At 49.2% G+C, this 13,757-nt stretch overlaps 1 long non-coding RNA gene across 7 annotated transcripts in view; it reads left to right on the forward strand.

The window, feature by feature from the left end:
• Positions 1-5,263: 5,263 nt before the first annotated feature.
• Positions 5,264-13,757, forward strand: part of LOC149121254 (uncharacterized) — a 69,312-nt gene continuing 60,818 nt past the window's right edge. For 5 of the 7 annotated variants that reach the window (XR_016223609.1, XR_016223606.1, XR_016223612.1 and 2 more), the window contains exon 1: positions 5,881-6,276. This is a non-coding gene — a long non-coding RNA (uncharacterized LOC149121254). Of the gene's footprint in view, positions 5,522-5,880; positions 6,343-13,757 lie in introns of those variants that run through there. The other 2 variants (XR_016223611.1, XR_016223610.1) reach the window with 2 other exon arrangements.

The raw sequence follows: 13,757 nt of genomic DNA on the forward strand, positions 1-13,757 counted from the left end.
GGAAGTCAGAATGCAGAGAGAAGTGTCTTCTCCATAGGCAGAAGTCATTGCTAATGCTGATGCATGCACATGTCCTTCCTCCGCCCCACCAGGAATGAAAGCATCCTGAAACAGGGAAGCCTACTGAGACCCATTAAGAAGAAGACCAGGCCGGCGCCGCGGCTCACTAGGCTAATCCTCCGCCTTGCGGCGCCGGCACACCGGGTTCTAGTCCCGGTTGGGGCGCCGGATTCTGTCCTGGTTGCCCCTCTTCCAGGCCAGCTCTCTGCTGTGGCCAGGGAGTGCAGTGGAGGATGGCCCAAGTGCTTGGGCCCTGCACCCGCATGGGAGACCAGGAGAAGCACCTGGCTCCTGCCTTCGGATCAGCGCAGTGCACCAGCCGCAGTGCGCCGGCCGCGGCAGCCATTGGAGGGTGAACCAAAGGCAAAAGGAAGACCTTTCTCTCTGTCTCTCTCTCTCACTGTCCACTCTGCCTCTATAAAAAAAAAAAAAAAAAAAAAAAAAAAAAAAGACGACCAGTGGAGCTGGCATTGCAGTACAGTGGGCTAAGCCAGGGCCTGCGACACTGGCAATTCTGTATTAGAGCACCAGTTCAAGTCCCATCCAGCTCTCTGCTACTGCACCTGGGAGAGCAGCGGCAGATGACCCCAAGTATGTGGGCCCCTGCCACCCATATGGGAGACCCAGATTGAGTTCCAGGCTTCTGGCTTTGGCCCTGGCCATTGTGGCCATTTTGGGAGTGAACCAGTGGACGGGGGATCTCTTTCTTTCTCTACTTGTCCCTGTCTGTCGCCCTGCCTTTCAAATAAATAGAATACATCTTTGTTTCCTTAAATGAAAGCTAAAGGTGAGAAATGCAGGGGACCTAAATTCCTGGACTCCATACAATGGACACTGGGATGAGAACTTGATGTTGAGATAAGTAGGTAAGTGCGTGTCAGGGTGTTGGAGATGGGAGCCCAGTTCCAGGGGGTGAATCTGCATGTGTACAACAGTTTGAGAGAAAAAGCAAGCATTCAGGAATTCCACAAGCTCTCTGAGGTGTGCCAGCAGAAGCAGAGCCTCTGGTGGAGACAGACAGAACAGGACTTGGAGATGTACCCTGGCCGCACATCTCTGTGCATCTGTCCCTGACCTGTTCTTGCCTTGCATATGGACTTTCAGGTGCACCAACTCAACTAGCGTATTTTGATAGAAGCTCCTTGTTAAGGAAGTCAAAAGTCTTGCATGGGCGTAAGCAGCGGCTGCTTTTCCAGACATCCTGTTGCAATCACTGGTATTTCTCTGCCTGAGTTAACAGTTCTCTTTCTGGATCGGTGAACAACGTCGGTTTTTCCTTGTTGAGGATTCAAGATTAGGAGAAAAATGGATTAGGTGGTAGATTAGGTTGGCCTTGCTACATATTAGAACAATTAAGGGTCTTTTCTTCACTGCTTCCTCCAGCCCAGCACGTGTGCACACCCACACATACACACACACTCATGCACATGCATGACTACCCACAGACGTGTGTCTCACTCACACACAATGTTCACACACACACCCAGGTATGGCTTCCATCTTTCAGACTGGAGATGTTTGTAGCCAACCAATCAGTGACACAGCCTGCTGTCCCTGCCTCCCTGGGAAGCAGCCTGGGGCAGAGGATGTGGCTGGGGTAGGGGAAGGTGGTAACTCAAGGTCTTTTCTGTGGTCTCCCTCCTGGCGTGCAAAGGATAAGGCTTGTGACCCAGGACTAACAAACTGGTAGGGCTTCGGTTTCATCTCAGGAAGACAGCCTGCCCCTCCCTGGGTGGTGTCACCGTGTTCACTTTTGACTCATTCTCCCTGAAGGAATCGTCTTAGTTCACAAGACAATATGGGAGGACAGGCAGAGAGGAGGAGACTGTGCCTTTGTGTGTGTGTAGAAGGAGAGGTCAAGGTCAAGTTTGTCTACGGCTCTGGGAGCACTTGCAGCATCAGCATTTAGCCCTGGGACGCATCTCAGGTTGGCAGGACACCCTGCAGTGCGGGTATCAGCCTGGTGAGGCCATGGCGCCCAGCTAGTTGGTCAAATCCCAGTTGCTGTGAAGGTGGGATTTGGATGTGATTTGCATATCAATCAGCAGATGCCCTCTGCTAAGTGAGTGGGCCTCACCCACTCAGCTGAAACCTGAAGAGCAAGGGCAGGGGTGTCCCAAAGAAGAGGGGGTTCTTCCCAAGCTTTCAGCCTAGAAATGCCCTTGCCTGGGTTTTCAGCCTGTTGTCCTAAAGAGTTCAGATTCAAGACTGCAGCATCCACTCTTTCCCGGATTTCCAACCTTTTGGTCTGCACTATAGGTAGATGTCAGTCCCTATGATATTGTGAACCGACTCCTTACAATCTCATTTTAAATCTCCACACACACACACACACACACGTACGCATGTCTCCTGTTGATTTTGTCTCTCTGGAGAGCCTAACCTGAACCAGGGTTAATATCATAGATCATAATCATGACTTCTTACGAATACGCTTAATGTTGCTCCACTCAGGGAACTGTGCTAAATGCTCTGTCTATATTCATTTAATTTCATTCTGGCTGCAATCCTATAAAACAGGTATTATTATCCTTAGTTATGTTGTGCAAACCAAGGTCTAGAGAGTTAGGTAACTTAGCCAGTATCACCTAGCTGTATCTTAATGTAGAAGTGTATGCTCTTTAAAAATTTTTGAGCGGGAAAGAGAAAGAGAAAGAGAGAGAGAGAGAGAGAGAGCAGTCCTACCCACCAGTTTGTTCCCTCAATGCCTGCAACAGTTGGAGTTGGGCTGAGACCAAAGCCAGGAGCCAGAAACTTAATCCAGGTCTGTTACATGGTGGGCAGGAGCCCAATTACATGAGCCTTTACTGCTGCTTGCCGCTTAAAATCTGGATTAGCAGTAAACTGAAGTCAGGAGTCAGACCCTGGAATTGAACCCAGGTACCCTGATGGGAGACACAGGTGTCTTAACTGGTTGGCCAAACACCTGCCACAAAGCTTATACGCTTCTAATCACCATGTAACACTGGAGCTGGGACATCAATCAGAAATGCTTCTTGCCCTTGAGGGGCTCATGGCATATTACAGAATAATTATATATATGATGAAAGTTAAGTCTTAGGGAATTTTAGAGGAGAGAAAAATCAACTCTGGCTCATGTTGGTGCTGCAAGCCTTCATGGATAATGAGTTCAGCCTGGGTTTTGAAGAACAGACAGGTCTTGAACGCTTAGGGACAATGGTCATTGTAGATCAACCTTGTTGAACAGAAATGCCTGTGAACCACACACCGGAGCCACTTACAGAATCTAAAATGTCTAACAGCTGAATCAGGAAGTAAAAGAAAACAGGTAAAATCAAACTTAATGAAATGCTTTGTTTGGCCCATTTTATCTGAAGCTTGAACATTTCAACCAGGAACCCACTTACAAACAACAATGAGCTATTTCACATTCTTTTTGCATCAAATCTTTGATTTTTTTAGTACATGTCAATTCGGCATGTAACTGGTATAAAAAAAAATCAATGAAATATTTTTCATTCTTTTTTTTTTTTCTTCTAGATCTCTGAAAGCTAGTGTGTGTTTTCTTTTAACAGCATTTTTCGGTTTGGACTGGTCACTGCAAATGTCCAAGGACCCCACGTAACCCATGGCTACCATATTGGACAAGACAGCTCAGGTGGAGAGACTGGCAGGGCAGAGCCAGGGAGGCAGGAAGGCCTGGTGTGTATGTGTGTGTGTGTGTGTGTGTGTGTGTGTAATGGCCAGCCCAGGGAAGGCTGTGTTTGAGGGAGAATTGTAAGCAAAACAGCCGGATAATGGGGAGACTTTGATGCCAGAAAAAAGGGTGTAGATTTCAATCATACATATGGAGGAGACAGCCCAGGTGATCTGAAATCTCTGCCTTTGGAAATTGCCAGCATGAACCAAGAAAGCATCACACAATAGTTCCATCGGGGAGACACAGGAAGCCAAACTGAGGCTTGGGACACTGCGGATAGAGGGCATAGCAAATGTTCCCGGATAAGGGTTGACAGGCTTTGCAAAGGGAGCAGGAGGTTTGGGGGCTGTCAGAAGGGACCCTACGTTTTCCATCTCAGGTGGCTTGGAGGCTACTATAGAGTGAAGCAGGCAGTGGTGAAGAACTTCCATTAAGAGAATGCATCTTCTCTCGCTTCAGGAATTCAGAATCCATCCCTGGGGTCTTGTCTCTCCTCCTCCTTGGGGAAGATGTCTCATTCTCAGCCCCCTCTCCAGTGGGAAGGAGGCTGTGTGTGTGTGTGTGTGTGTGTGTATGTGTGTAGGGGGAGCCTAGGAACCCTCAGGAATGTCTCTGTACTCCGCATAGCTCTATCCATCCCTCATCTTGTCCCAGTCCCATGACCTTGAGCTTGGGCTTGAGGGTCTCTGGGTCTTGGAATCCCAGGAAGTGCCCCCGCCCAACCCCGGCCCTTGGCAGTGTGGGGCTAGATAGCAAGTGGCTCCTGCTGTCCTTTGTGTGCCTAATGACCTGTTCTTAAACCCTCAGTGTGTCTCTAGCGATTCTAATGAGCTGGGGTCTGGAGGAGGAGCAGTAAAGATTTATAGCTTCTACTGGGAGACCCCCACTTGATGTGAAGGGAGGGATTAACTGGGCCGGGTCTGCCTCTCAGCTCCGCGGCTACTGATAGCGAGGCCCCTGGACCACGAGAGGCTTGGGTGATTAGAACCCAGTACAATCACAAGCACTTCCTCCCCTGTGTTTATTTTAGATTGTGGCCAGCCAGGGAGCCTGTGTGCTGTGTGTCAGGCGGACTTAATAGAGAGATAATTGAGCAAGGAGAATGCACTGATGGCTATGGCGGGGCGGAAACATCCCAGGGCTTGACCACCGCATACTTTGTGTTATCCAGCGAAGGGCTTCTGGATGCTTCTGGGAGACTCCTCCACTCCCAGGTCTCCCCTGTCTTGAGGGATGCTCTGGCTTTGTCTCTTTGCGTCTCAGTTGCTTCCTTGAGTGATTTATTTTAGACTTCAGGTTTGGAGTCCTTGCTGCTCCACTGTATTTACTGCCTTTCCTTTGCCTATTTTCCTTGTTTTTCTAGTTCTCTGATCAGCTTCCTGCTCTTTGGAATTTACTTATTTATTTGAGTGGTGGGTGGGGGAGAGGGAGAGAGAGAGAAAGAGAGAGAGACCTTCTATCTTTTCATTCACTCCCCAAATGGCTACACCTGCCAAGGCTGGGCCAGGCCAAAGCCAGGAACAAGGAGCTTCATCCAGGTCTCCCAGGTGGGTACAGAAGCCCAAGTACTTGAGCCATTTTCCGATGTTCCTCAGGTGTATTCGTAGGGATCTGGATCGGAAGTGGAGTAGCTGGGACTCAAACCAACACTCTTAGGGGTTGCTGGCGCTGCAGACGGTGGCTCAGCCCACTGGGCCACAGTGCTGGCCCTGACATGGTGCCTTAATCATGAAGCTCAATGCCCATCTCGCTTTTCTGGAATTTTCAGCTCATGGTCCCCTCCAGCTGCCAAAGTCCACAGTGAGTGAGGCTTTTCTGGAACTGCCACCAGTTTTATCAACCTCATTTTATTTCTTAATATTTTCTGCTACCTTTTCTGTTGGCTCAGTTCCCATAAACTATTTAATCTCTTTTTCCTCATTTCCCTTTGATTAAAGAAAGAAAGAAAGAAAAAAAAAAAAAGTGCCGAAGAGTCTCTCCAGTGCAAGGAAATTAAGACTTGATTATCTCTCAAAGCCCGAGATTGTCCTTGCCAAACGTGAGAATCTTTACTAGGACCCAAACCAGAAGGCTGCAGGGGTCGGCACGCATCTCTGGAAAAGACCACACGTATTTTCCTATTTGCCTCCCCCTGCCCCCCTGCCCTACCTAGATAGCCATAAATGAACCAATCCCCCAAGAGGCAAGACTCAAACTCAGGGATGGAAGAAAAGAAGGCCCATTAGCTGGATTACCTCGTGGACATCAGCCCTGTCACCATGCCAGGGAGCTTTCCACGGTTCTCCAGGGGATTGGCTTATCCAAACCACAAGCGTCCGTCCGCGCAAGAGCATAGAAAACCCCGCCCTGGGGCGGCTCCTGCGGAGGCATCTGAGGCTTAGTCTCTCAAGTTCCTCCGCCCAGCATCTTCCCCAAGCACAGCGGGGACTAGCCTCAGATTGCAGCTCCCTTCTTAATAATCCAATTTGGATCAATTGGCCATATCATCATTCAAAGCCATCTTTAACTTTTCATGCTCCGCTCCTACGCGCTCCTGGGATAATGAGTTCCAAATGGTAAGAGGGCGCTGGAATCCACCCTGATGTTTTGAGAGAGTTCAAGCTTATGCCACTGCACGTTGGGTAAGGAGTCTTTTGACCCCTAAGTGCCCTCCAGGGATGGCTGCCCAGGTGCCGTCTGTGGCGTGTTCTTCCTGCCAATATCCCTTGTCGTGTGGAGTAGCTGTCCCAGCCGGGCAGAAAGGAACATTCCTTTCTCAATCAGCTGTGAAACTGAGTAGAATCCGGGAGCTGAGTTCCCAGCATTGCTTTCAGGGGCTCTGCACCCGGACTGCGTTCACCGCCTTTGCTGGGGGATCCGCATGCAGGGGCCCTGGGCTGTGCTGTAAGATTTCAGGCTGTGCTCTGCCCTTTACCGGGCTCTGGGCCTAAAGCAAGTCATCTGGGGCTTCTGAACCTCAGTTTTTCATCTGTGAAATGGATCTATCGCACCTGCCCAAATTGCTTCTCCGAGTATTTGCCAGGAATGAATGGGAAGGGAGGGGTGATTTGCAATGGTAACATGTGAGGTAAAAGCACCTTGATTATGGCTCTAGCATCGTCCTTGGCTGATGGAGCCTCTTCCTGCCGGAGCGGGAAGTGTTGAAAGGCTGGAGTCTTTTGTGTTTGTGTCCATTTTTTCACAATGCCTCAGGCACGCGGTTTCTCTTGCCTCTCTCTTCTTGGCCCCTCATTGGCCTCCCGCTTGGCTCTCCACCCCTCGGAAATTCTTTCCTCTTTCAGAGTGGTTCACAGTCATCCACCGGTGCTGAGATTTTGTTCTAGAATGAGGGCTTTCCCATTCTTTTAAAAACATTTTTTAAAAGATTTATTTATTTATTTGAAAGATTTATTTATTTATTTGAAAGGCAGAGTTACAGAGAGATAGAGGCAGAGAGAAAGATAGATATAGGTAGGTAGGTAGGTAGGTAGGTAGGTAGATAGAGTCTTCCATACATTGGTTCACTTCCCAAATGGTTGCAATGGCTGGGACAGAGGTCAGGCCAAAGTCAGGATCCCGGAGCTCCATCTGGGTCTCCCACGTGGGTGTCAAGGGTCCAGGCACGTGAGCCATCTTCCTGTGCTTTCCCAAGTGCATTAGTAGAGAACTGATCAGAAGCTGAGCTGCTGGGACTTGGACAGGCAGTCCTAGATATGGGATGCCCAGCATAGCAGGCTGCAGGTTAGCTCACTGAGCCAAAATGCTGGCCTCCTCTATATATTTTTTTCCCCAATCTTTTTTGTCTGTTAGATGAGATTTCCAGAGAGTATGGGGGAAGCATGTGAGCTCAATCTGCTGTGCTTGCAGGTAGCCCTTGTAGAGCGGTGAGCAGAATGTGGGATGATGAAGGTCAGAAATGTCTTAGGAAGACTGACCTGCAGGTGGACATTAGCAACGTGAGTGAGAGAGGCCAGCCCCGAAGTTTCTGGGAAATTCTGATGAGGAATGATTAGAGAAAGTTGTCTGAATTTGAGTAGGTGTGTGTCCTATCTGTAGCCTGAAGAACAAAAGGCAATACCAGGTTTATTTTATTTTATTTTATTTTATTTTTTTTTTTTATTTTTTGACAGGCAGAGTGGACAGTGAGAGAGAGAGACAGAGAGAAAGGTCTTCCCTTGCCGTTGGTTCACCCTCCAATGGCTGCCGCGGCTGGCACGCTGCGGCCGGCGCACCGCGCTGATCCGAAGGCAGGAGCCAGGTGCTTTTCCTGGTCTCCCATGGGGTGCAGGGCCCAAGCACTTGGTCCATCCTCCACTGCACTCCCTGGCCACAGCAGAAAGCTGGCCTGGAAGAAGGGCAACCGGGACAGAATCCGGCGCCCCGACCGGGACTAGAACCTGGTGTGCCAGCGCCGCAAGGCGGAGGATTAGCCTAGTGAGCCGCGGCGCCGGCCAAAGGCAATACCAGGTTTAAAAAGGAAGCCAGCCTATATCCCACTTGGTGGATGAATTCTGCCTTCAGATCTTTTCTTTCTGCTTATAGCTCACAACATGTTTCTTAATGTCCATGCTGTTGGCATATTTTGCCTCTCATTTCTTCCTTCCTTTTTTTTAAATATTTATTTGAAAGTTAGAGTTACACAGAGAGAGGAGATGCAGAGAGATAGATAGAGAGAGGTCTTCCATCTGATGGTTCACTCCCCAAATGGCTGCAATAGCCGGAGCTGCGCAGATCCAAAGCCAGGAGCCAGGAGCTTCCTCTGGGTCTCCCATGCGGGTGCAGGGGCCCAAGGACTTGGACCATTTTCCACTGCTTTCCCAGGCCATAGCAGAGAGCTGGATCAGAAGTGGAGCAGCCAGGACTTGCACCGGCAGCGCATCAGGCCAGGGCATTAACCCACTGCACCACAGTGCTAGTCTTCCTTTCTATACCTTTAGTTTCCTAGAGGCCTGGAGCTAATGTTTGTTTTTAATTTGACTGTGGTCTAGATCAGTGTTTCTCAACCTCTGATGTGCATAGGAATCACTTTTTTTTTAATGTAGTTATTTTAGAGGGATAGAGGACAGAGAGAGAGAGGGAGAGCGCCCTCCCATCTGCTGATTCACTCTCCAAATGCCTACAACAGCCAGGGCTGTGCCAGTCCATGGACAGGAGCTAAAAACTCAATCCAAGACAGCCACATGGGTGGCAAGGGACCCAAGTACTTGAGCCATCACCTCCTGTCTTACAGGGTGCACATTAGGGAAGCTGGATTAGGGAGCAGAGCCAGGACTAGAGTTAGGGCACTCCTATATGGGGTGTGGGCGTCTCAGCCATGTCTTACCTACTAAGCCAAAAGCCCGCCACCAGTGTCACATTCTTAAAATGCAGATTTGGATGAACTGGCTTGTGTTGGGGCCCAAGAGAGTCCGCATTTCCAACAATCTCCTGGGGAAGCTGACGCTGCTGGCCCAGGCGGTTCTGGAAGGGGGGGTGAAGGCATGGAGAAGCCAGCACATCATGACAGTTCTACCCATAGGCACCTTCTAGCCTGAGCACTTCTCCCAGCTTCTCTCTCACTCCTCTGCTTTTCTGCAGGCTTCGGCTGACGCAGGTTTGGCTTCTCTGGGGTACGTGATTTCCTGGATGCTTCATGTGAAGTGTTGGCATGGGGGAGAGGGGCTCCACATAGCCGCACTCCAATGACACAAGCCTCTGGGAATCAGCAGGTAGCTCTGGGTACCCCAGTAGCACGCAGAGCCTGTGGAAGACTTTGCAGCCCCTGCATCAGGTCTCTCACCTGCCACATTGTTTTCTCACTTTTTTTGTGAGTCTTGCTGCAGCCCCATTCCTAGCACGGGGTCAACTGGGCAAATGGCTGGGAGGAAGTGATTGGCTCACCAGGACCAATAGCTTAAATGCCAACCTGCAAACCTGATGTGGACAGCCTCTAGGTTTCTTTTGACACGGTCAACTGGCAGAATTTAATCAGGGAATGGAGCAAACGGAAGAAGCTGCTTGTTTGCTTTGCATAAAGGGACAGAGAATGAAACCAAAGTGGCCCAGTGCGAATAGGCAACATTAGCATGCGCTGTTTTCTTTGCCTAATGTAATTCCAGTTCTGCTTATGCAGTGGGGAGTTCATTTGTCTGATGTGGTTTTGTAAGAAGCAGGAGACGTGGTTTTCGGAGCAAAAGGCAAGGCCAGCATGTTCTTAATATCTTATTTCGATCTGTTTGTATCAAAGATAATTAGGGTTCTTAAAGGAAATTCTCCCTCCCCCAAAGCCTGAGACAAAGGATGGGAACTTAGATTTTCTGCAGCCTGGGTCAGCTCAGAGTGGATTCTTTCTGGATGGTGTAGTCAGTGAGGGTGTATTTAGCTTCTACTTCCTTGTGACATCCTGGATCTTTGCCTTGATGTCATCAATGGGGTCACTGCCTACAACTTCGGGGGTGATGTCTGATGACCACAAATGACTCACAGTAATGAGATCTTAGTTGGGTTTTTTATCAGCACATCCTCCTGCCAGAACTCCAGCAGTCATAGCTAAACAGGGATATGTAATCCCATCAACAGAAACAGCGTGTGTATGTTTTGAAGAGTTCACCGCTGGGGAATCCAAGTGAGTCCCTAGACTGTGGGACTCTCTCTGCAATTACTTATTCCCCAGAGGTTAGGGGGAAAGAGACCCAAAGTGAGGGAACGGATGCATAATAATTGGCTCTCAGGTTTGCTTACGGTTATTCAGTACAATATTAACATCCCTTTATGTTTCTCCAGCATTCGCCTGACTGTTTTCTCAGCGGGGTGGATGGAAAGGCTGATGGGATCTTGAAGTGCCTGGCTGGACGCGGGAGCTAGAAGCGCCCATAAATGGGGACATTTTCTTGGCTCACTGGCTAATGAGTGAAGGATCGCCAAGAGTAATAACGCGGCGGTGGAATTTTCTTAATGATTGGCACAGTTCATTAAGGGAAGAAGCAAAGCTAGAGACATCCTCGGGGAGAGGCTGGGGGATGGGAGGGTCAGACCACGAGGTGGGGGCTGAGGCTTAAAGGAATGTGGCTTTCACACAATTAGGTGTTTGAAGGAAGACGGAGCCCGGCCACAGCTGAACAATTTTGGCTAATTGAGATTTGCATGGGTCAAAGCCCAGAGGTCTTGCTGCCGTTGAAGCATGGTGACATCCCTGGTGAACAGTGGCCCCGGGTGTGTCTCAGGACAATGGAAAGTGGTGCTTCCCTAACAAAGAACAGCTTTCACAGGAGTTGCTTTCTGTCCTTGTCCCAACTGCCGGCTCTCAGCCGAGACTCGATGGTCTCGGGTTTGCACAGGTGAATTCATGGCTGATATGCCCCACTGCTCTCCTTCTCCAGGACTGTGAGGTATGGACGTGGCTCTCTCCCCTTCTGCTGCGTGTCTATCGGGCATATATATGGCCTCTGCAACAGATGTTCTCTTAAGGTTTTCTCTTTCTGCCACCCCCATCCTACTTAATGATAGAAAATTCACTTATTTGTCATTGGAGATGCTCTCCATCTCCAGGACGGAAGAAAATGCCAGCAAGGCCACTGCCAGCCCATGCATCACCTTACCAAGATGTGCATTGGAAAAATCACCCCTTCCACCTGATGGGTACACACCTGCACCATCGTGTATAGGTTGGAAAGCGGGGTGCAGGCTGGATTTCAGCTACTGCTTGCCCCTGTGGGCACAGTCCATGCAGTTGTGCATAATAGCCCTGGCTATCAGACTGGAAGTTAATTAGACTGTAGAGAAACCTCTAGACTCACCTATGATTGGTCCCATTGAAATACTCACTGTGGGGCCGGTGCTGTGGTGTAGCGGGTAAAGCCGCAGCTTGCAGTGCCAGCATCCCATATGGGCGCCGGTTCTAGTCCTGGCTGCTCCACATCCCATCCAGCTCTCTGCGATGGCCTGGGAAAGCAGTAGAAGATGGACCAAGCAGAAAATGGCTTCAGGGGTCCAAGGACTTGGGCCATCTTCTATGGCTTTCCCAGGCCATCGCAGAGAGCTGGATGGGAAGAAGAGAAGCCGGGACTAGAACCAGCGTCCATATGGGATGCTGGCGCTGCAGGCGGAGGATTAACCTACTGCGTCAAGGCGCCGGTCCCTTCTTGCACCAAGCAGGGAGGACATTTACAGGAAGTCTGTGGCTCCTCATACAGGTGACAGACACAGCCTTCACCTGGCCTTCAGCAAGCTGGTGGGCTTTTTCTCTTAACCTTTTAGGACCGATCAGGACAACATGTGATTGAAGACCCACTTAGATCCCCTTCAGAGTTCAACAAGATCTGAACTCCTTCTGGGTCTTGTGGACAGAGGGAGGGCATGGACAATGTGCACCTCTTCTGTGGGCCCATTTGGCCTTGGGTGAATTCCTCTCTGAACAGCAGGTGGGGCCAGAGTTGGGTGATTTATCTGCCCATTTCACCATGGCTGTCCAAAAAAGAATATGCTGTTATGAGAAATTGAGTGTGACCTAATGAAAAGATTGAGAGACATTAAAAAGGGAAGGTTTTCTTCTACCATCTCTTCCCCCTTTATTCTTCTTGATTTCACCCACTCCCCTTCTTCCCGTTGGTTTTGCGGTTGTTTGTCAGCTCTGTTCCTTTGACATTCCCTTGATGATTGCTATTTGTATTTACCAAATTAAATCTTACAAATGCTGCCCTTAACTTTAGCCTCATTGGGTGGTTTCTGTTTCTCCCTACATACAGAAAAAAAAAAAAGTCAAGCCAAGATTGGAAGCTCATCATCCCAAATATCATTTTCTCAGTGAGGAAAAATGTTCCCCTCTTCCCACCAAAATCAACCAATGAGGAAATGACCGTGTCCCATGGTTGACCTCTGGAGTGTGTGTTAGGCTGTGGAGTTCAAGGGCACTCTGCGGGAAACACCTCGCTGGTTTCAGCGGACGTGTGGTGGAAATGACACTGGGCTGAAATGTTGCTGGGGTTATACATGTGTTCACAGAGACTTGGTTAATGGCCATTCAAACATGAGGCAGCCAGGGAAAATTATTAGCTCAGCTCTCTCCGAATTTCAGGTCCAGCAGGTTAGTCTTCTGTAGGTCAGACCAAGTGCCCAGGCGGGCACGGAGCCTCCTTGGCAGGCACGAAGGAACTCGGTGACTTTGATACTCAGTGAAGAATGCACAGCTGGAATGAGCCCACACTGCACCCTTTTCAAGCCTCTGCTCCTGGGTATTTAATTATTGTGGCTTGGATATGACTCAGGCTGAAGCCTTGATTTTTTTTTTTTTTGCAAAGATCAGAGTTGCGCTGGGTGTGCACCTTGGGGATGCTGGTTCATTTCTTGATTAGAGCATGTGACTAAAGGTATTTTTCAAATCCTGAAGAAACACATCTGACACTTCGGAGAACACATGAAAATATTTAAGCTGCGGGTGCGCAGGGAGCCCCTCTGCCGACTGCTTTCTGTGAGCTGCTCTGTTTTCCTGCTGGGGCTCTGAATCTGGGTCTGTCTGGGCTCCCACCTGGAATTGTCAGTCATAAGGCATCATCTGGATCACCCTGCATTGGACAGAGGCGAGACAGGGGTTACAGCTAAGGTCTCCCGTTAGGGATTCTCAAAGCAGGGCCTTGAAACTTTGGGGGTTGCATGACTTCATTTCCCAGATGTTTTCTCCATTGGCTTCTCACAAGTATGGGGGCATGTACCACTTGTTGCTGGTACCTAAAATCATTTTAGCTGTTGAAAGATACTGGAATAAAGAACTGCACCACAGAGGGAGGCATCACTTTCCAATTCCTTTTCTCTTCCTGTTTACCTTTAAGGAAAAAAAAAAAACATGTTTGGATTTAGTATTTAACCCTGGTTCTTGCTAATCTCTGCCTTTAACTACCAAATAGTATATCTTAGGCTCAGAGCCTTCTTGTAGGGAAGAGGTCACAAGTAGGATTTGATAGTACAAGCCTCTTTTCATTTTCTATTTACAGCAAGGGTGTTGGTTGCTCAGAGCTGCTTCTCACAGACTTTTGTGTGGCTCGAGAACTCAAGAGCACTTTGGCTGGATGTTTCTGGCCCCAGG

Source organism: Oryctolagus cuniculus, chromosome 17 (genome assembly GCF_051225735.1).
Source record: "Oryctolagus cuniculus isolate XC-2025 breed Fujian yellow rabbit chromosome 17, ASM5122573v1, whole genome shotgun sequence".
Taxonomy (NCBI): Eukaryota; Metazoa; Chordata; class Mammalia; order Lagomorpha; family Leporidae; genus Oryctolagus; species Oryctolagus cuniculus.